Source organism: Anabrus simplex, chromosome 1 (genome assembly GCF_040414725.1).
Source record: "Anabrus simplex isolate iqAnaSimp1 chromosome 1, ASM4041472v1, whole genome shotgun sequence".
Lineage (NCBI taxonomy): Eukaryota > Metazoa > Arthropoda > Insecta > Orthoptera > Tettigoniidae > Anabrus > Anabrus simplex.
Window position 1 is genome coordinate 765,492,570 of NC_090265.1, and position 24,306 is coordinate 765,516,875.

At 38.1% G+C, this 24,306-nt stretch overlaps 1 protein-coding gene across 2 annotated transcripts in view; it reads left to right on the forward strand.

Annotated features, from left to right (window-relative positions):
* Window positions 1-24,306, forward strand: part of LOC136857502 (protein bric-a-brac 2) — a 148,390-nt gene that overhangs the window by 49,726 nt on the left and 74,358 nt on the right. The gene's annotated exons all lie outside the window — the stretch shown is intronic.

Here is a 24,306-nt window from a genome sequence, read left to right on the forward strand (position 1 = left end):
ACAGAAATGTATATCACTCAGTTGAAAACAGTTCATCTCAATGTCCACGCACAATAGAAAAATCGTGTGAAAAGATTACTGTCTGATCCTTAGGTATTTACTCTATTCGAAGTTTCAATTTGTTCAATGTTTCATATTTTGTATCAATTAGCCTCCATATAAGCAAAACTAAGTCCACTTTAAGTCGTAAGCATTTTCAAATTATTTCCATCGTAAGGATTACATTGCTAAATTATTCAATGATTCCTTTAATTCATGGTTAAATTCCAGCTAAAGTGCGTATATGACTTACCATAACATTTCCAAGTACATTACGATTACTATTCCAACGAAATACCATGTGTGGAAAAACTGACACATAGGAAGACTCTATCCTCATCTAAAATCCACATATGAAAGTCTAAGTTACCAGTGATGACTAATATTGCTCCAAAAGAAAATAAATAAATCGTAAGCTGACTTGCCGTAAGTGAGAATATATATGAAAACAGTCGTAATTATGTCAGTGAAGGTCTAAATGTTTATGTAAGTGATCTCTTGGCTCTTCGAAGATCCTACTTATTCAATTAATTCTTTAGTGATGGCATTAAGATCGTATCCTAAACCGTATCATATATATATTAGGGAATAAAATAGCAATCAGAAACAGTACATTTCACTACCGACACCTTAGCATGTGCAACCCACACATACTACCATTTCTCGAAGAAATACTATGACCGACACCTTAAATAACAGTAACTATCACCATCAAAATACACTAGCAACTCATATGCTAACTATATTCATTATTTAACACTTCCATTATCGCGTAGCATTTATAATTGAAGCACTCATTCCATCAAAACACAACATATGTACTATCACCTGCACATATATATATATATTCATTACCATTACTGTCATAGTATCAAATAAATAGTACACTGTAACCTTAAAATTGTGCCATCAAATTTCCTTGTAATACTCCCTAAATACGATCTTTACGCTTGCTATTAGTCAAAACCATCATGCATATAAATATTAGGTTCCTCATATTACTCTAATATTTCACTGACAACAAATTATGAACAATATCAATCACTTCTCCACTATCATATTGACAAACTTACGAACGGCATTTCACTGGTACTTTAACGCCTATGTTTGGAATTTACGGTAACTTTGGATGAATACCTATTTCCTTGTGAACACACACACGTATATTAATTACGCACACAAAATGTCACTACAAATATTATACATTAACCCAAAGAATAAGGTTTTCTACTTACGATACGACTTAAATGGGGACTTATCTTTGCTTATTGGATCTGGCTTCCATCTCGCTGTTGATCGTCATGGGATGGTAGGTCTTGCTCCCTGGTTCGGCTTACGTAACAAGGAATCATCTCGTCATCACAGCTGACTACTATCCTCCTGGATCATTCATCTCGTCAAGCGTTACCATAGCCAGAGTAGTCCTCGCCTCAGCTTCTTAGAAGATCATGATGGCCTTCATTGCATCAAGGACAGAATAATACAAGGCATTAGTGGATTTATACATGGTAATCTGCTTAGTAATGCTAATGTGGTCAGTGTATTTGTTTTCTGTTCCGCTTAATTTGCCTATAAGACTCTAAATATCGTCTTGTTTCAAACTGCCTTGCTCGCCGAAACGTTGTGAATATTACGTGCTTTAAAGATTGCACTCTGTTCGGTTTACTTCAGCTCTCTTGATGTTATGCAGTATCGGGCAAATAAAATGTTCCGAGCCCAACCGTGACGTAGTGAAGCTCCAACTTGACGTTTCTTATCAGCTGGTCTTTTATCTCACGTATATGTCAATTACAGCTGGTGTTCGGCGGGTTATCGTAGACTTGATCTTATCTCTAACAGTAGACCAAAATCTCCAATTATTACTGGGTTTCTTTACGCGATTCCGTCTTTCTTGGTGTAGTGCTCAAATAAGAATCCTTTCTCTAATGGAAGACTTTTTTTTCAATAATCGATTTAAATAATCCGCTCTCGTCATTCTTTCGCACTGCCTTCTAAAAAAAAAATTCCTTCTGTGATTGCCGGTTGAATTTATCATCTCTTCAGTTCATACAGCTGTTAATTGTTTTTATTCTGACCCGCTAATAGCCGAAGCGCCATTTTTGTTCCAAATATAGTAACTATAGAACGGTGAAATGGCACAGTATCTATATCTCAAAACTGTTAAAGTTTATAGATGTAAAAATTGGTAGTTAGAATATCCTCTAAAAATAAAGGAACACGTATTTTTTTGTTTCCTGTAAATCCCAATAGGAGGGGTGTAAAAGGGTGAAAAATGGGTTGAATGCCTTTAATGAGGATACATATATCTCAGAAACGGAAGGTATTACAGAACTGAAAATTTGTATATGTGATCTCCTTTAAAAATAAAGAAACACGTATTTTTTTAGGTTTTGGAAAATCCTATTAATGGCGGTAAAACAGAAGTGACAAATTGGGGTGAAATTTTTGAAAGAATATCTTGGAAACGTAAAATATTACAGACGTAAAAAGTGGGTGTTTTGAATCTCCTGTAAATGTAAAGAAACATAGGTGATTTGTTTTTGGAAACTCCACTTAAGGGGAACCCAAAAGGGTTGAAATTTTAAAATGAGAATTTTTACAGTATAACTAAAAAGCTTAACACGTTACAGAAGTGAAAAATGGTATTTTTATCTCTATTAAACATAAAGAAACGTGTATTTTTAATTTTCGGAAATACCACTTGGGTGGAGGGGGGGGGTGAAAGTTACTGAAAATGTTGAATTCTTTTAATTACGCTACTGATATCTTAAAAATGAAGATGTTACAGACATGAAATTTGATATTTGCAATCTGCTTTAAAAGTAAAGAAATACGTAATCTCGGAAAATCCAATGAAGGGGGGAAGGGAGGGGGTGAAAGAATTGAAAAAATAATTGACTTTAATTGTATGAGAATATATACATCTAATAAAAACTAAAGTTGTTACAGACGTGAAAATTCGTATTTGGATCTCCTTTAAAAACAAAGAAAAACGCGTTTTGGGGGGGGGGGAAACCATCTTGGGGGGGGGGCGGGAGTGTAAAGGAGTTGAATTCCTTTCATGAGGACACATAAATCAAAAAGTGAAGAAGTTAGAGTCGTGATAATTGGTATTTAGAAGATTCTTTACTATTAAAGAAACAAGTATTTTAGCGGGAAATTTCACTTGGGGGGGGGGGAGTAGTTTGAAATGAAGTGACAAAAGTAAATTATATTTATGGGGATACTTATATCTCAAAACTGAAGGTAATAGACGTGAACATTGGTGTTTGGAATCTCCCTTAAACATAAAGAAACACGCCTTCTTTTAATTTGGGGAGGGGGGGTTGGCAGTAAAAACTAACGGCGGTGGGGTGTAAAAGGAGGTGAGACCAATTGATTTTAGTGTTCTTAATGTACTTATAAGGATCCTCCGTTGCTCAGGCGGCAGCGCGCCGGCCTCTCACAGCTGGGTTCCGTGGTTCAAATCCCGGTCACTCCATGTGACATTCGTGCTGGACAAAACGGAGGTGGGACAGGTTTTTCTCCGGATACTCCGGTTTTCCCTGTCATCATTCATCCCAGCAACACATAATGATAATAATAATAATAATAATGTTCCGGACCGTCGTCAAATGTGCGGACCGCGCTGGAAACGGCTCCTGGACGGGTAATGACTAAGAATGTTGTCCGGCCGCGGGTTCAGTGCCGCCAAGGCACCCAATATGACACCACGCCGGATCTCCTGAAGGATTTTATCCAGATTAAAAATGATTATAGGAAAATACGGTATGGCAAAGATTTACGGACCCAACTGACCGGAAAGAATATCTGAGCCTAGCCCGGGAAGTACGAAATCGATTGCTGGAAAGGAAGATTGAAAAATGGGAGGAAACGTGCCGTAATCTAATAGAAAACGAGTCAGATCGGGAATTTTGGTGGATTCTCGCTGAAAACGAGTCAGATCGCGAATTTCGGCGGATTATATATCTAAAACAATAAGCATTCAATTATAAATTTCAGTATAATACCGTAGCGAAGCACGGGTACCTTGCTAGTGGTAAATAAAAATGTAAACAGACTCTGGGATGGGTTTAAAGAAATTGTTAAAGAATGCAAAAACAGGTTTGTAACTTTAAGGGTGGTAAGGATGGTAAAGACCCACCTTATTATAATAGAGAAATAAAGAGACTAAGAAGGAGGTGCAGACTGAAAAGAAATAGAGTGAGAAATGGCTGTGGAAGCAAGGAGAAATTGAAGGAACTTACTAGAAAATTGAATCTAGCAAAGAAGGCAGCTAAGGATAACATGATGGCAAACATAATTGGCAGTCATACAAATTTTAGTGAAAAATGGAAGGGTATGGATAGGTATTTTAAGGCAGAAACAGGTTCCAAGAGACATTCCAGGAATAATTAATGAACAAGGGTGTGTGTAAATTTACATATGATAACAATGACTTTTACAATAAGATACAAAAGTTGAAAACTAGAAAAGCGGCTGGAATTGATAAGATTTCTGGGGATATACTAAAGACAATGGATTGGGATATAGTACCATATCTGAAGTACTTATTTGATTATTGTTTGGTCGGAGGAGCTATACCAGATGAAAGGAGAGTTACTATAGTAGCCCCTGCGTATAAAGGAAAGGGTGATAGACATAAAGCCGAAAATTACAGGCCAGTAAGTTTGACATGCAATGTATGTAAGCTTTGGGAAGGCATTCTTTCTGATTATATTAGACATGTTTGTGAAATTAATAACTGGTTCGATAGAGGGCAGTTCGGTTTTAGGAAAGGTTATTCCACTGAAGCTCAACTTGTGGGATTCCAGCAAGATATAGCAGATATCTTGGATTCGGGAGGTCAAATGGACTGTGTCGTGATTGACCTGTCTAAAGCATTTGATAGGGTGGATCATGGAAGACTACTAGCAAAAATGAGTGCAATTGGACTAGGCAAGAGTGATTGAATGGGTTGCTATATTTCTAGAAAATAGATCTCTGAGAATTAGAGTAGGTGAAGCTTTATCTGACCCTGTAATAATTAAGAGGGGAATTCCTCAAGGCAGTGTTATCGGACCTTTGTTTTCTTATATATATATATATGGTATAAGTAAAGGAGTGGAATCAGAGGTAAGGCTTTTTGCGGATGATGTTATTCTCTATAGAGTAATAAATAAGTTACAAGATTGTGAGCAACTGCAACATGACCTCGAATGTTGAGATGGACAGCAGGCAATGGTATGTTGATAAACGGGGTTAAAAGTCAGGTTGTGAGTTTCACAAATAGGAAAAGTCCTCTCAGTTTTAATTTCTGCGTTGATGGGGTGAAAGTTCTTTTCGGGATCATTGTAAGTATCTAAGTGTTAATATAAGGAAAGATCTTCATTGGGGTAATCACATAAATGGGATTGTAAATAAAGGGTACAGATCTCTGCACATGGTTATGAGGGTGTTTAGGGGTTGTAGTAAGGATGTAAAGGAGAGTGCATGTAAGTCTCTGGTAAGATCCCAACTAGAGTATGGTTCCCAGTGTATGGGACCCTCATCAGGATTACCTGATTCAAGAACTGGAAAAATCCAAAGAAAAGCAGCTTGATTTGTTCTGGATGATTTCCGACAAAAGAGTAGCGTTACAAAAATGTTGCAAAGTTTGGGCTGGGAAGAATTGAGAGAACGAAGAAGAGCTCTCGACTAAGTGGTATGTTACACGTTATAATTATCATGTTGAGTCTGTATTGAAATGTACGTAAATACAAAGTATGTTAGAAGTGTTATTATTTTTATATCCACCTATTCAATACAATTCTCCCGCAACCCAACACGACTCCCTCCCTGTCCAACCATGCAAATCTCTCGGAACCAACAACACATAAACTTAATGCTCCGCCTACCCCCTCCCCTCCACCACACCCTCCTCCGCCAATCTCACATCGATACAATACTAGAAGCACAAGTGTCAGGCATTCAGCACTACCATAGCAACTGCATAACAGTCAAAGAAATAAATGAACCTACACATAACGTTGTTTTTCTTCAACTAACCTTTCCATAACTAATTTACATCTGTACAGACGAAAGGGTAAGTGTTTTATACATTTTCCACATTTTATTTTTTAAACCCACATTCTCTTCAAAAATACCTTCCTAAGCATTCACTCTCTCTTGTTACAGATTGTATCAGCGTCGAAAAACCTTTGACTTTCGCTCCTTCAAACAAGATAAATACATCTATAGACAACCGAATGCTTTTTCCTTACTCCCACAATTACTTGAAGAAGACAATTATCTTATCATAACGCATTCGACTTTCACTCCTTCAGCCAGTTAAATAGACTATAGGCAGCTGAACAGTCACTTAAGAAGGCTGTTGTCTTTTCACAACATACGAAATTGGCATCTGTGACAGTTTATCAGCTTTGCTTTTTCTGATCCTCTAACAGGAGTATTCAAGGAGGCACATTTCTGTTTCATTATAAAGACTGAGCTGTTTATTACTCTACCCCAACAAGTTTTTCAACGCTCCAGAAAGTATAATTGTGTGAACTTTTGACATGCAATTTGATACTGCAATTTTAGCCAAGGACATCCTAACAATTTGTATGTTTGGACAGACACCTACAATGATATCATCTTTTTATGACTTGTAAGAGCAATCAGGATCCTGATTTTTCACCATACGGGTTTGAGTTTGAGGCTGATGATGCCCTTAATATGGGTGAAACATGTCCCTTAACATTTTGTAATAATATTTAATTTCTAAAAAGATCTCTTTGTATTGAATAGGTGGATATAAAAAATAACACTTGTAATATACTTTGTATTTAAGTGGTATGTTCCAAGCTGTCTGCAGAGAGATGGCGTGGAATGACATTAGTAGACGAATAAGTTTGAGTGACGTTTATAAAAGTAGAAAAGATCACAATATGAAGATAAAGTTGAAATTCAAGAGGACAAACTGGGGCAAATATTCATTTATAGGAAGGGGAGTTAGGGATTGGAATAACTTACCAAGGGAGATGTTCAATAAATTTCCAATTTCTTTGAAATCGTTTTGGAAAACAAAAAAGGGAATCTGCCACCTGGGCGACTGTCTTGATTGATTGATTGATTGATTGATTGATTGATTGATTGATTGATTGATTGATTGATTGATTGATTGTGTTTCAGTTCTAATTATCTAATCATTGGTTCAAAAAGAAATGATTGGTTTTGTAAAATGAAGCAGAGCAATTGTCAAATTGCATCTTCTAAGAAGATAGCAGTGTTACAGAAATATAGAGATGGCTAGACAAAGGAATGGCCATGCCTACTTGCTTCATGTGTTGGTGAAAACTGTGTTCTGCAGTGTGTGTTTGTGTGATTTCTCTGTGGCTCACAGTGGACGAAATGATTGCAGAAGACACATAGAATCAAAGAAACATCACACACATGGTGAATCAAAATTACGAAACCAGTCTTTCATCATTCTTCGTAAAAAGTAATGAAACTGCGGTGACAAATGCGAAATTGCTGTTCACATCATTTCCTTTGGAGCATATTCCATTATCAGTTTCAGACCACGCTGGAAATTTTAGATCAATGTTCCCCGACTAAAATATCTCAGAAGTATGGTTGTGCAAGAACTAAAACCTCTGCTTTAGTTCAATACACGGCATCTGAGGCAAAAAAATAAAAAAGGAAATAAGTGAACTTTTGCAAATAACATTTTTCAATGTTCAATTGTCTTAATATTGATTTCTTGGAAGAGAAACTTAAGATATGCCAAATTCCAATTGAGACTAAAATGTTTTTGTTATTCTCAGTTTTTAATAGTACCTCAAACTTTTCTTGAAACCTTCCATACCTCGTGGGAAAAGGGATTTAGCCGTAGGTCTGACCATATTACCCCTGCTATGTTAATGGAGTAGACCATACAGCCAGCGACTTAATGCTGACTGTCAGGTGATGGGGAAAAAACTTAACCACTTCAAGGTCCAATGGCTCAAGGCGGAAGAGCCCTTGTAGGAGAATGATAAGCCCTTGGTGTAGGAAATGCTGCTAGAAGTTATCATGGTGGGAGGGAAAGTAGCTCCTGTCACTACTAACTTAAGGAAGATGAGTGACCCGGTGGTGGTGGTAGTAGTAGTAGCTGTGGACTAGATGTCTAATGGCTCCTATACTGCTACTTGCCAACACGTTCGGGAAATTCAGCTTTTTAATTTTCAAAACCTTCCAGATATATGTCAGTCTGTACAATGTTACTACCCCAGGTGAGTTGAATAGGAAGTTCAAAATCTCATACTGCTGCTTCAGTCAGCTTCATGAACACCGGGGGAAACAAAAGTTTGATTAAAAGACAAAAACTGGTAGAAAAGTGCAAAATTTATACATTCTGTACAGCAGCATACAACATGAGACTTTGTATACCTCAGGAATGAGCTGAAGAACATTAAGTGGGACGTACTGGAGAACAGTGAAATGGGAAAGCAACCACGATCTGGAAGTTAGGACACCTCCTCCATACGAACTCTGACGCAAATGCACACATTGGAGGTGTGGCTCTTCAAAAGTATAGAACATCTCGTCACTCACCGCAGTCATCTACATGATGATGATCAGCAACAAGTACAGGTATGAGATACACAAGGCCACGAAAGGAACCTCAGTTTTGGTTATAATAACTAGGCTCGTAGAGTTCACAATCTTGCTGTTAGATGGCAGCTAACCTAGATGTTATTTAGTGAATTTAATATTGCTGAAATAGAATATAGAACAGATGGCTGTGTTTTTATCAATGAAATGCAGGCATCTGTTAAACGAAAATAAGTTTTGAAAACTGGCACAATAACTACCTGAGGCACCTCGAGTATGGACTTCTGAGACATTAGACAGTATTCACTAAAGATGTGATTGTGAGGTTCCCAAGAGGGTCCTGTGGTGTACTTACAATCGAACACTAAGACAATCAACATCCGATGGCACAGCATCGTAACTCGTGTCTTCGATTGTCAGCATAACCACATGGGAGACTAGAGGCCAACCCAGCGCGAAATCACGCCAACTACTTAGAGTAGGCCTCGATTAAAACACAAGATACGGACTGGGAAGCGATGGAATCTGGGCAAAACCAAGGATCTAGGACCATAACACAGGGTGGATTAAGGAAAAAAGGGATAGAGCAATACAACTACACTTGCCATCATACTTAAGGACCAAATTTAATATAAATTAAGACAAGGAAAGAAAAAGAAAAAAAAAGTTGGGTGGAATAACAAAGTTTAATTCAAAATTGACAAAGAAATAAAATACCTTTCTACCAAGTTGTTTTCTTTTAAAAAAAACTACTCAAATGCATGATCATTAACTTAAATGTCTTCAGACACACTGGAAAGAACAGGGTTTTAAGAAATTGTAAAATTCATACAAAAGTTGTTAATTTACATCCAACATGGTGACTGTTACCTTCCGAGTTCTGTTTTAAATAACATTAGAATGAGTACTCTCAAAATTTATAATTTATATGCGCATTTTCTAAATTTTACTCAATTAATCAACATTTAGTTACACAACTTACCAAGTACTTGGATATTGCCAAATTATTTTTCTTTAAAAAAACATTAAATTGCCAACGGGCCAAATGACCACACATACTTATGGTTTTTAAAAGATACCTTAGTGAACTAGTGAACACAGAAGCGTTTTTAAGGAAACACCAGATTAACTAATGCCATCGGAATGCTTATATTAAAAGAAGTAATGATAAGAAAACACAGTCTTGAAAGGAGGAGACCCCTATGTCTATGTTTTAAAAAATTGATTTAAACCTCGAAACAATAACATTTAAAAAATCAATTAAAACAAGGGAAATGCTTTTCTGTGACCAAGTTCAGCACTATCAAATCACATAAGCAAGCAACAGGCCACTGAAAAAATGAAATGGCATATGGCTTTTAGTGCTGGGAGTGTCCGAGGACATGTTCAGCTTGCCAGGTGCAGGTCTTTTGATTTGACTCCCGTAGGCAACCTGCGCATCATGATGAGGATAAAATTATGAAGACAACATACACCCAGCCCCTGTGGCAGCGAAATTAACCAATGATGGTTAAAATTCCCAACAATTCACGGCAGTAAGAATGCACAACTAATCAGACTTGATTATCTAATCAACAAGAAGGCAACATCTCACAACAATGCAATAAATGGTTGACAACGTCAGAAACAGAAACACGAAAACAAAATAACGGCCATAAAGAGATGATGATGATGATGATAATTTTATAAAATCAAATCAGGACAACTGGTAAATTGAATAAATTAATTAGGAAGCACGCTTTGGTATTCACTTTGGTGCAGAATTACCAATCATTACATTTACAAACAACAAACAACTATTAGGATGTAATATCACTTAAACATCATGCCACCCCTAGGTGGTCAACCTTAAGTCCGGTCTCCACTGATTAACATTTTTACACCTACATGTTAAATTTAACATGTTACGGTTGACATGTATATTGTGATTGTCTTCCATTTGACTTTGCACGTTAACTCAGAATGTTGAGGTTAACATTTTGGCGTGTTTTCCGCTCCAAGTGGAAAACATGGCAAGTCAGTTTGTTGTTTGAGATGTCCGCACAGCTTTGACACCTTCTGTGCTGTTTCCATATCAACTGATAGCCTAAACGATGCAAACGACGTGCTTCTCGTAAAGTAGGATTATATTTAACAAGACATTGCAAAACTCATTTCTTTGTTATAAGTAAGGTGAGGATTTATAGGCACTAAAAATACCCAAAATAGGCAGGCAAATATGCACTTAAAAATCGCAATATATGCACTAAAATGTCATAAATAGGCGCTAAAAACCAACCCGAATATATCGTCTGCTTATTTAACCCGCCAATGCACGGGTTGGGTCTGTGAGACCCATGCGCTGGTATTTCCAACATTTTCTGATAGACGGTGATAGCTGCATACTTCCGGCTTCTGCTACCTTCCTTTCATCACCGGTGTAGTATTCCTGCAGACGAACATGGAAGTGATTGCTTTAGTACGTGAGCAGTGGTAAGTTAAAGTGCTCTGTGGGCCTGTGAGACCCAACCCGTGCAGTCGTGTAAGTTTTTTTTATCATAAGCCTTTTAGTCTTTCCATATTAACCGTGTACATAAAGAAGATTATAGGGTGATTATTACTTAGCATATTGTCCAAATCCGTGGTTTAGCTAACCTGGCTGTCTTTCACCTTAGTTCCTTGGGTTTTAAGTGCAGAGGTGAGCCTGAAAATGGGTTGACCTGGGCTAATCAGTTCGTTTCTTCGTAGGTGTAAGAAAAATGAGTGTTATGATGTCAGCAATCCACGTAATATGGAACGAGTTGCCGCATTATTGGAGGAACCATTATCAGATGATGAAATTTACTGTGGTTTTCTTCTCGTCGATGCACAGCGATAAAACTGAGGAGAGTATAGGAGGAAAGAGGAAGCCTGTAATAGTCACATTCTATAATTCAGGTAAGGGTGGTGTAGCCTGTGTAAACGAAAGGACGGCTCGAAACACCATAAGTTGAACAATGGTCGTCTTCTATGCGTTGCTGAATATTACAGGCTTTAACGAATATTTAATATTCAGAGCCAACAACACTAACTCTCCAGACGCAAGGAACAGAATTTTTTTGAAGAGACTCTTGTTTCTTCTAACTGAAGAACAAATAAGAGAAAGAGGTGTCTCAAGATATCTTCCTAAGAGCATTCGCGATACTGCAAGAAGGATATCTGGCTTGACGGCAGAAGCAGGGCGTGAAAGTACAGAAAATAAAAGAGGACGTCGTGCATACTGTAGAGTCAGAAAAGACCCGCTACTCGTGCTGTTTGTGCAGAAAGTAAATGTATTTTGAACCCTCCGTATTTGTGTGCAGTGAATGTAAAGCTGAAATTTGAATGTTCCAGTGAACATTCTGGATCGTGAAGATTAGGTTATGACGATTTCATAAATTTTGACTTGATAAGTTCTGAATTTTGTGTTCAAATAAAGTATTGTGTGTAAATTTGCAGTGGTTAGAGAATTGCTTTGTAAAATGTTAAGTAAGTGTTAATCATCAAAGGTTTTGTGACAGCAATGTGTTTATAATGTTATCGGAATAGGAGGGAATGAATACTGAAAATAAAAATATATTAGCATACTATAAAAAAGAAATATGATGGGTCTGTGAGACCCAACCCGTTTACTCATGTAACTTTTTGTGACCCGTGCACTGGCGGGTTAAAATTACTCAGTATATGGAAATCGTGCCACTTCGTTCTCAGCTAAACGGTTTACACCAAGGAACCAGTGACCACCAAAATCATGAAAAGGTGAAAGTTATAATGATTATTATTTATTATAATTATTATTAATACAATTGAAGACGCTTATCTCTTGCGGACAATTATGTGAACAGGACACTTCAAACGAATCTTAGTACATGTTACAGTGGACAACCAGATATTGTTCCAAATTTTGCACATTAAATCTTTGCCTGTTGTCAATTAATATATTTTTAAATTGTGAAAATGACCTTTCCACTTCACTTGAGGTCAGGGGACAGTATATAAAAGCAGCTAGCTCTGCTGGGGTGAAACCTGATAGTGGTGGTGCTGCATTGTTCCCTGCGAGAACAGCAGCGATGGCCAAAGCATCCTTCCAGCCAGGATTCTTTTGCACTATGCTACGAAATTTGGCACTGATCTTAGCTCCTATCAGTCCATTAAGGTTAACCATTGTCGCCTAGAGCTCTGTATTGAAGGTTTTCTGAGAATTGTCCTCCATTTGGTGGAGAAATGGCTGCAGGCCTGTTGCTTGCTTTCTTGTCTCCAACATAAGTGTAGCAGTGTTCTTGTGCTGATCTAGACAGTATTCCTTTACACATTTTATATGAAGGGACAGAAAACAAAACAGAAAATTAACTTTGAGAAATCGTATGAAAAACGTTAGTATAGGAAATAAAAGTATTAAGCATTTAATAAACACTATACTTACTTCTTTTGAACGGGCTTGGCAAAATATCATTTTCCCATCGGTAGTGAAATTTGAGTCGCCATTGGTCCACTGCCGATACAGAATAGATCTGCATGATCTGTCCTTCGGCATTTGCTCGAGAAATTATTGCACTTGTTTAGATAATGGAAAACACCGCCCGCTATTTCCTCCCTGACACCTTCAACTATATTAACATCAATGTACGTGGTCCACTAACAATCTGGCTTTAACAAATATTAAGAGTCCAGGAATTCCAAAATTACTTGCAGCTTAGCACAAAACGGGTAAACTAATTTGTAAACAGCTCTTCCCACCATGCGTGTTCTCTTTCTCTCTCCCCACGTCCCCCGAAGCAGGGTGCAGATTCACTGGCACCTCGCTCCAAACAGAATCAGGAGATAGAGAAAACACTGTTGTCCTCTCTAATCCCATTTAATTGCCTGTCTTTGGTAGCTACCTGCAAACAATGCCTGCTTTCAGCAGCTATCTGGTCAAGAAAACTAACAAAGTATAGATGGGTGATAAAATACGACTTAGAAACATAATATTTGTCGTTTTAGGCACTTAACATGCAAATATCTTCAAAATAGGCACTAATGCACGAAATGGGCATTTATTAGCACTATAAAAGCCATGTATTTCCTTAGAAAATCGACTGAATCAGATTTTAGACTCATAAGCACATGATTCTGGGTTGAGGATATAAATAGGCATTTATGACTAAATCCTCACCCTAGTTATAAGCTACAAACACAGTATGCGCTATACAGCACTATACTGGTACTAAAATGTATAGTCAGAAAAATGGAGTGGAGCAAGGAGTTTATTCTGGACTTAATTAATGATATAATAGAAACGCCTTGTTTTTGGTATGTCTCATCACAGGTATACAGAGATAAAGCGAAGAAAGCAGACAGTTTCCACGAACTCGAAATTATATATAATTGTTCTCGTGAGTGCATCGAAAAAAAAAACTAGCGTCCCTCCGCTCCCAGTACAGTCGAAAATTGCAAAAGGTTCAGAAAAGTCAGAAGTTGGGGCCGGGAGCGGACAAAGTTTATACTTCAAAGTGGTTTGCTTTTGAAACAATGAGCAGGATGAGGGGAGGAAATATGCCTAATAAAACTGCTTTTTCAAATCATAACAAGAAGCAACAGTGGCAGTAATAAAGGTCAAATCCTCTTCATCTTTTCTCTTTGCTAGTGGCTTTACGTCGCACTAACACAGATAGGTTGTATGGTGACGATGAGATAGGAAAGGCCTAGAATTTGGAAGGAAGCGACTGTGGCCTTAATTACGGTAGAGATAGCCCCAGCATTTGCCTGGTGTGAACACGGGAAACCACAGAAAACCATCTTCTGGGCTGCCGACAGTGGGATTTGAACCCACTGTTTCCCGGGTGTAAGCTCACAGACGCGTGCCCCTAACCGCACGGCCAACTCGCCCGGTAATCCTGTTCATCTGAGTCCATTGTCCTTGTTTGAAAATACTAGACACCACCTAAATGTATTACCACATATTGATATAACTACCTGTATAGACAAAGGAAGTCAAGTTTAACATGAAGTGTGGACACAATGGTAAATGAAACAGTATTTAACATGTTGATGGTATTTATTTATTGTATGGGAAGTATACAAAAGAAAATGTACACTATATACAAGGACAAGAATGTTGGTAGTGTTCACATTTACAAATCAATGTCCAGTTGCTGTAGCCGTTCTAAGAAGGTGGGGTATAGCACTCGTGACATCTTGGGCTGGTCCACCATACTTCCTCAGAGGGCACTCCTCAATGTGCTGCACTGACTGGCTCTGCAATCACAGGCAGGGGATTTTCGAATTCCCCACTTACGTAGCATGGCATTACATCTAGCGTGCCCTGTTCGTAAATGGTTGAGTTTAGACCATTGATGTTTCTTCAGGTGAAATCCTGGGAGTCTGGTTGTGGGGTCTTTGATGCCTTGGTGTTTCACACATGCAGAGCTCCAACTTTCACGCCATTTTTCCTGGATATTGAAGCCAGTTATGTCATGCCATATTGGGTTCCTTGATTTAAGATGAGGAGGTAGGTCAGTAAGGACCTTATGGATTAGGAGATCCTGAGGATGATCAGGATGGTGTAACTTTTTCCACTCGCATATAGTTGCTTCCTATCATCTCAGTTCTGGAGGTGGTATGTTACTGATAGTATGTAGCCACGGGATTGGGGTGGATTTTAGTGTGCCTGTTATGGTTCTCATACATTTGTTCAAATGGACGTCGATCTTCCTAGTATGAGCGCTACGTTGCCACACCAGGGCACAATATTCAGCCACTGGATAAACCATGGTGAGGGCAGTAGTGCGTAGTGAGGATGCATCAGCTCCCCATGTCGTACCAGCTAGTTTCTTCATGATGTTGTTTCTGACTTGTATTTTCAAGGTTTTTATGTTAAAGAACGTCTAAGGTGATGCCAAGGTACTTGGGATTGAAATTATGTTTAATTCTTTGTTGGCGGAACACAACGTTGAGCTTTTGGTGAGCTATTTGGTTACACAGATGGAATGAGCATACTTCTGTCTTAGCCAGATTTGGGCGAAGTCTCCACTTCGTGTAGTATGCATTCAAGGTTTCCAAGTCAATGTCCAGTTGCTGTAGCCATTCTAAGAAGGGGGAGTATAGCACTCATGACATCTTGGGCTGGTCCACCATACTTCCTCAAAGGGCACTCCTCAATGTGCTGCACTGACTGGAAAGGGGCTCCGCAATCACGGGCAGTTTGTACAGTGATGGCTAAGTCATCAACATAACAGAATTTCTTGCTGATGGTGTCAGGCATGTCACTGTAGTACAAGTTGAGAAGTAGTGGGGCTAATACAGGCCCTTGAGGTAGTCCATTTTTTACTGTAAAAGACTTGCTTGACTTTTGCCCTATGATGACCTTGAAGTAACAATTTGTCAGCATTTTTTTTTTTTTTTTTTTTTTTTTTTTTTTTTTTTTTTTTCTAGGGGCTTTACGTCGCACCGACACAGATAGGTCTTATGGCGACGATGGGATAGGAAAGGCTTAGGAGTTGGAAGGAAGCGGCCGTGGCCTTAATTAAGGTACAGCCCCAGCATTTGCCTGGTGTGAAAATGGGAAACCACGGAAAACCATTTTCAGGGCTGCCGATAGTGGGATTCGAACCTACTATCTCCCGGATGCAAGCTCACAGCCGCGCGCCTCTACGCACACGGCCACAGCATGTTCTTGAGAAGGGCTGTGAGTTTTTGGCAGCGTGTATGATTTTCAATTTTGAATAGTAGACCATCCAGCCATATTGTATCATATGCTGCTGTCAGGTCAACAAAAGCGACAGATGTCTTTAACTTATTCTGGAATCCTGCCTCAATATATGATCTTAATGCTAATATGTTGGTGGTGTCACCAGTTAACATTTAACACGTTATTGTTAAATGTTAATCAGTACAGGCCGGCCTTTACAAACAGACCGCTCAAATTCAAAAAAACTAAATTTTCAGTCTTTACACAGGTGCGAAATTTGAATGACATTATTCCACTCTTCAAGATAAGTAATAACCAACCCTGTTAGGTTGCAGATAATCTAAATTACGTAACAATTACCACAGTCTTTCCAATTACTCAAGGATTACTCAGTTCAATTAACAAATTTCCAGCTAATTAAATTGAAGATAGTTTGAATTTACACGTTAAATTTCACACCAGAGAATAATTTCTGACACCAAAATGTTCACATAATTAAAACTTACATGTTCAAAACCAGGTGAAATATAGTAAAAATATTTTGCGTCTTTCCAACATTTTCAATAGCTCAACAAGGAAGCTTCAACGTAGCGATGCACTGACATCCACAGATGAGAGTTAGTTTGTTCAGGATTTGACTTACCAAGGTGATGACGATGGTGCATAAGGTAAATCCTTCACATAACTTATTGTAGAAAATAGCAGTAATGCCTTGGGAACAGGCACACACAGAAGAAGCAAGGTCACACAGAAAACTCATTTTGGCCCAAATCGTAGAAACTACCACCCACCACACAAGTTTTAAGAATTAAGAAGCACTAAATAATCATGTTAGGGTGGTTCACACAGACCCCTTACAGGCCATTGTAACAGGAGCCAACTCGACCGGCATCCTGACTGTCGGAGAGTAACTTCACAATTCGTTTCATGCGGCAGACGCAAAAGTGCGCTTCATAAACAGTGAAAGTCAAGCGGAAAAGCTTGCCAATACTAGGTTCGTAGATAATAATGTACCATTAACGTCCAATGGCAAAGTGATTGTCCGCTGTTAAATTACAATTTGGGTGCAATCTAGATTTCATATGCCCTAAAATTGACAATATACAGCCAATCGCTGACCTGCAGGATATGGGACGTAGTTAGCTGATGTCTTTAGTATGTGTGGAAATAAAAAAATTAACAATAGCGGTAATTACACAAATCCCACTAGATTATACTGCTACAGCTCAGTTCTGTTACTCTTTCCACAGATATGTGTGTTTGAAGAGGTAGGAGAGTGTGAAACCTCAAGAATAACAGATTAAGGTGACAGAATTAAGAACTTCTAAACAAAACCTCTAGCATTGCCATCAAAAAAGCAAGTACATTAGTACTAATAATTTGATAATCTTCCAGGTACCATAATACACCTGTAATGTACAAAATGCTCCTCTAAATATTGTTAATTGTTGACTTCTACACTGTAAAATATTTTAAAACATTGTTCACATGTAATGAAACAAATTCATACAAGCTTATTCTTACACAATTGCCAATTAAGCATAATTCACTGCAGGTCTTGGAAAAGAGTACTCTGGTGGGCTTTGTGAAAATTACATTATCTGTTGTTGAACGTCACTTTTCCAGGCCTTCTGTTTTCTAGTAGACAGTGTACAGGCCTATGCGCCTATTTCAACTTCAATAGATAAATAAAATGAGCAATTTTATGAAGATCTCACAACAGTGAGAAGGGCCATCTTGATAGGTAACTTCAATGCCAAAATCCGTAGCAGACCCACTATGTTGGCAACTTCGGTTTGGGCCAACACAACCAGACAGGGCAAACTGTGATTGAATGCTTCATCATAGAAAAGATCTACTGCTTGAACACCTTCAAAAAGCAACCCTCCCAGAGTAAGTGGATTTGAAGGAGCCCAGATAACATAGTCAAACCTGAAATTGGTTACTTCCTAGCCTCAGATTAAAGCAGTTTTTCAGACGTATCTATAGTAATTAGTTTGTTACCGGCAACGATCATAAAGTGGCGAGGGAGAAATTCCAACTTGACATGCCCTTGGAGAGGAAGCGTATTATACAGAAGGTTCAACCCACAACATCTGATTTGAAGGAACAGAGGAAAAAAAGAGTATAACCACCAGATTGACAAGAAACAACCACCAGTTGAAAAGTTTGAGACTTGAACTGAACATAATGTAAAGGAAAATGACTCAGGTCTGGACTGCTGTGAAGAAAGTTTGCTTACAAGGAGGCCAAGAAATCAAAAAATTAGCTCAAACTGAGATACTCGCCGAGGAAAGGAGCAGGACCGATAGGTGCCTAGGTATGCAGATCTGAACGAGAAAGTGAAGGAGGCCTTTAGAAAAGACCACAGAATCTACAAAACATGAATTATATCAAGGAGACTATTGAAAACAACAAGAACATGTTAGTCCTATGTTCCAATCGGTTGAAAGAGAAGATGGTAATCCACAAGATTAAAAATGACGTTCTTGTTAAGAGGGGGAAGATCGGTGAACCCATCAAAACCTTCCGTCAGAAACTTTTCAGCCAGTCAATCCCACCCTAGCAAAAACTAGGAAGGTCACAGGAAGCAGTCTTAGATGTGAGAACCCTGAAGTATTGCAGTCTATTGATGTGTCAGAACTGAGAGTAAGATAAAGCAGTTGAAGTGCAAGGCATCAGGGGAGGGCATGATAAGTGTGAAACGCTGGAGGTTGGAGCAGACTCTAGAAATTACACTTCTGCTACTCCTGAATGAGTGTCTCAGTGAAGGAAGGTGAACATAGAGGCAGTTCAACCGTTCAAGAAGGACCATCTTCTATGTATTATTAAACAAAATATTGTAACAGCCATCAGGCCCATCAAGCAAGCAGGATTTGGGATAGGTTTCAGTATGATTTCTAAATGATACATTGATGCAGTGAAGAACATATATGACTAATTCCTGGAGACAGTGGAGAGAGAAAGGATCTGGAAGTGATTGTCAGGGGAGACTTCAGTCAATGGTGAGATGTGAGAGAAATAGTGGAAGTAGTAATTGGACCTTCTGGGTGTGGAATGAAGATGGGGAGGAGTTGGTGGATTTTTGTGTGACAAATGGGTCAAGTGTGGACAATAAATGGTTCAGGAAGAAGAATAGTAGAAATATTACAAGATATGAAAGGGGAAACAGAAGGTCAAAGACATAAATTGACTAGTTCTTAGTGGAAAGAGCAAATTGTAGACAGTTGTTAGATGTGTAATAACTTTGCCACGAGTAGAGTTTGATGGAGATAGTGAAAATGAAAGAAATAAGGGAAAATAAGATACATTCCAATATAAATTAAAGCACTTGCCCAGAGGAGCAAGTTAGCCGTGCGGTTAGGGGTGCGCAGCTGTCGGCTTGCGTTCAGGAGATTGTGGGTTCAAACTCCATTGTCGGCAGCCCTGAAGATAGTTTTCCATGAAATGCTGGGGCTGTACCTTAAATTGAGTCCACAACCACTTCCTTCGCACTCGTAGTTCTTTCCTATTCCATTGTCACAGTAGGACGTTCTGTGTTGGTGGGACATAAAGCAGATTGTAAGAAAAGAAAATAGGTGGAGAGTGTGGAAATCAAATGGGACGTGTTCAAGAAAGCCTTTGTAAGCTGTGCAAAGTGTGCTTATGAAAGAATAGAACGACAGAGACCCCATGGTGGAATGAGAGGGTAAAAGAAGCAGCAGAAAATATGAAGAAAGCATGGGAAGCGTGGAATATTGATAAAACAGAAGAAAGGATCAGGAAGTGGAAAGCAGCATGAAAGTAGTAAGTGAAGAAAAGCTCGGAAGGATTCACACTAGAGTTGGAAGAGGATGTGCATAGGCAGTAAAAGGATGCTTGTAAGAAGGAAGAGAAAAGTGTATTTACACGAAGTGGGTGAAAGGGGAAAAAGGAAGTAACACAACCAGATGGAAGGATGAACTCCTGAATGTGAGAAGGAGGGTGTGAGCAGACAGCATCCGAGAGTGAAATAACAATGGAAGGGGTGGAAACTGCTGTCAGAAGAATGGAAGTGGAAATGATACAGTGATGGTCTATAATGACTTTATACTGTACGCTGTTTAGATATACTGGTGTTTGGAAAGAAAAACCAAATGACAGGAGTAAAGGAGTAATTTTACTACATTTAAGGAGGGGGGAACAAGATATGCTTGCACTCTTATCTCAGGGAGCCAAAATATTTGAAAGGGTCCTAGAAAAGAATGAGAAGAAAGGTGAAAGGACAATTACAACAGCAATGTCGCTTTTGAAATGGAAGACTAACACTAGACTCCATCTTCTGTATGAGGCAGTTAATGGAAAGACATTGGGAATATGGAAGAGATATGTGGTAATGACATTCCTTGGTTTAGAAAAGACTTATGATATTGTCACCAGAGCAAATGTATGGAAAGTAATGGAGCAGAAAGTTATAGAATAAGTGCAAGCAATGTTCAAAGTTGTTGCAGCAGTGTCTAGACACGTGGGGAGGACAGAGCACACAAGAGAGCAACTCAATACGTTGGGCGAGATTATTGAAAAATAAGGAATGTAAATCTGTGTGGGAAAGAGTAAAACAGTGGTGAATCCTTTGTCAGAATTTTTGACCCCTTCCAGGGTGATTTCACTCTTGCATGCTGTCACCTCACACTCTACTTTATCATCTTGTCTACATTTCTTCTCACATTCAGGAGAAATGGAAGGGAAAGATGTACTATGCCCAATACTGACAAAAAAAGACAGGAGAATAGAGTCCAGGCAAATGAAATGATTAAGAAGTATGATAGGAAAGACAAGAAATGAGGATGTCAGGAAGGAAATTGAGTGGAAAAGCTTTACGACAGAATAGAGAAAAATAAACTTGGATGGTTTGGAAGAAGGAAAGATATGGAATTGTATGGTGGAGACCCAGATGGAAGGAGAGACAGAACCAGATCAAGAATAGTATAAATAGAAGAAACCTGGATTGGAACACACTTAAGATGGAGGAAGATTGTAACGCGATGAGAGCTGGGCAAGGGAAATTGATGATGATATCTCTGCATTATAAATAGTTTGCTGACTTCTCCCAAGGTAGCCAGTAGTTGTTGCAGCATTGTCCTTGCTTGGGTTCCTCAAAGCTTTGTCAAATAATGGCCTCAAAATTGGTTTTCCCATATCACCAGCATCGACTGCCTCTTCCCTTCCCATTACTTTATCCTGTGTTCCTGCTATCTTTGTGCCCTTTCCTCTCTTCCTGGAAGTGGTTTACCATCTGAACTCTTCAAATTTGTGCTCATTTTTCCAAAATTGTTTCATTTTCCAACCTTCTAATCATCTTCATCTTTACCTTTCTCTTTTAGCTATTCTTCATTAACTGTCACTTTCTGTCTTACTTCATTCTTCAGTTGCTGGTACATAACTTTTTCTGTCTTAATTCATCGGACAGGTCTAGTTACATGTTATAAACCTCATTTTAGGTCCGTATTGAAAATTTTACAGTTCAACAATAATAAAGGTGTTTTAATTTGTTCCACCTATTCAATACTTATATTTTCACTTATAGTGGTTACATAAATAGATTCTTAGTTACATGGGACATGTTTCGCCCTCAATTAAGGGCATCTTCAGCCTAAACACAATCATCAACAATTCAACTAAATTAAAAGTGGAAGTTAAAAATTTTGTCAGTTATTAAAATTTGGAACAATAAAATGTTAAAACACCAGACTCAGAGCCAACAGACGGGCAGCAACCAACACAACAGTAGATAACAAATAACAACTTCCACTTACATAAAACATTTCTGCATCTACTGACATTTTCTGGCATGGTTGCAGCCATTTTATTACCTACCGGTGCTAAGGGCCACTTACAATTTTTCAACAGATGCTTCTGTCTCACTTGCTGACGAATTTCATCAGTGGCCTTGGAAAGATTGTATTCATGACAATCAAGTTTATGCTTGTGTTCACGCCCTCATGTCGTTGGCTTTATATTATTACCACTTTGGTTTTCCACTAATATTTTATATGAACTGTTTTTAATTAGAATTTTAATAGAAGTTGTTTTAGTCTCCGACAAGATTATGGTTTAATCATAAGACAGTTTTCCATTAGCATCTTTATATATTGTATCACTTTTCACATTTTTATGTTCTGAATTTTAATAACTGACAAAAAAAATTAAACTTCCACTTTTAATTTAGTTGTATTGTTGATGATTGTGTTTAGGCTGAAGATGCCCTTAATTGAGGGCGAAACATGTCCCATGTAACTAAGAATCTATTTATGTAACCACTATAAGTGAAAATATAAGTATTGAATAGGTGGAACAAATTAAAACACCTTTATTATTGTTGAACAGGTCTAGTTATCCATTGATTTCTACTTGATCTTACTTTTCTTCTTTTTTTCACCAGTAGTCTTAGTAATCAGATTCCTTAGGACTTTTGACTCTTCATCTTTTGTGTTTGTCACCTTCTCCAGTTCGTGCTTGTGGAAAATATTCATTTAAACTTTCCCCATGTATGTTTTAAGGAAAAGCTTTAGCAGTAACTTTTTGAGGCGATGTTAGGACTATTAGACCTTCTCTTCCTTATTAAATAGCCGGGCTGAGTGGCTCAGACGGTTAAGGCGCTGGCCTTCTAACCCCAACATGGCTAGTTCGATCCTGGCTCAGTCCGGTGGTATTTGAAGGTGCTCAAATACGACAGCCCCGTGTCGGTAGATTTAGATTTACTGGCACGTAAAAGAACTCCTGCGGGACTAAATTCTGGCACCTCGGCGTCTCCAAAGACCTTAAAAAGTAGTTAGTGGGACGTAAAGCAAATAACATTATTATTACCTTATTAAATAGGAAATTACAGCAACTGCAAACACAAATTGTAGATGCTGTGATGCCAACAAACCCTTGCAGATTATTCTCTAATGAAGGTGATACGGGAGCAGCTCCATTAGTACAGTTTGCTCTTGAAAACTTGACATTCAGCTAAAGAAGCATTTGAATAATGTGCGGCTTCTGGAAATGGTACATATCCATAAATATCCTACATTAATACCGGTAACTACCAACTTCCCCTGGGCTGGTATCGTAAGATCTGTTTTGGGATTTTTTTACCTTCCCATTTTGTTGACATAGATATTTTTACCTAATGCATGGATTTTCATGAAACTTTGTGGGAATGTCACTTACATAAAAGTGGAAATATCATAAACATTTCTTTCATATACAATTTAATAGTTTTTCCAGTCTTTTTTGAAATTTTTGATTCCATTTTTTTCATGAAATTTAATTAACATGTTAATGTAATTAGGTAGATAATACTGCTTTTGAAAGCACTATGTATAGATTTTTCTGTACATAATTTATATTAGGATTTATATCGTACTAAAGTTCGTGTAATTTTTAGTCCTAAAATTTTGGACTTAAAAATCCCTACTACTTGAAAAAATTCTGCAATAAAAAATTTCATATGCAGGTTTCTTAATATAGCTGTGATACATATACCATACGAATTTTGTTACATTTGGCAGAATATTATGGGAGAAAAATGAGATTTAAATGTAAAATTACAATTGGCAAACAAAGCATTATTATATTGATAAATTGTTTGAATTCAGCGGAATAACTTTGTCAAGAAAAATAAACAATCAGATGTAAGGCTTTTCAGGTGTTTGCGCTATTAACCAGCGTTTCGTCTTAGGTCTGACACTAGACTCATCAGAGGGGGATGTGTCAGAGCCCACCCACTGACGATGGGGTGTATGCAGGTGAATTTATCAGAAGCCCATTATAAGAGGCACAGTCTGATAACTGCATTCGGGAGATAAATCTCCACAATGGAATTATTGCCTGCCTAGCAATTCTGAATAGAGCAAACGCCTGAAAAGCCTTACATCTGGTTGTTTTTTTGACATGCTCTATTGGTGGAAAAAAATATCCTATTCCCTCCATGGGAACTTAGAATTTCCATTCAAGGAAACGAAACTCAATCCTTTCAATTTGTCATTAAAAAAATTTCACCAAAATGTCAATTTTTATGTCCGGAGTGTCACCTTAAACCC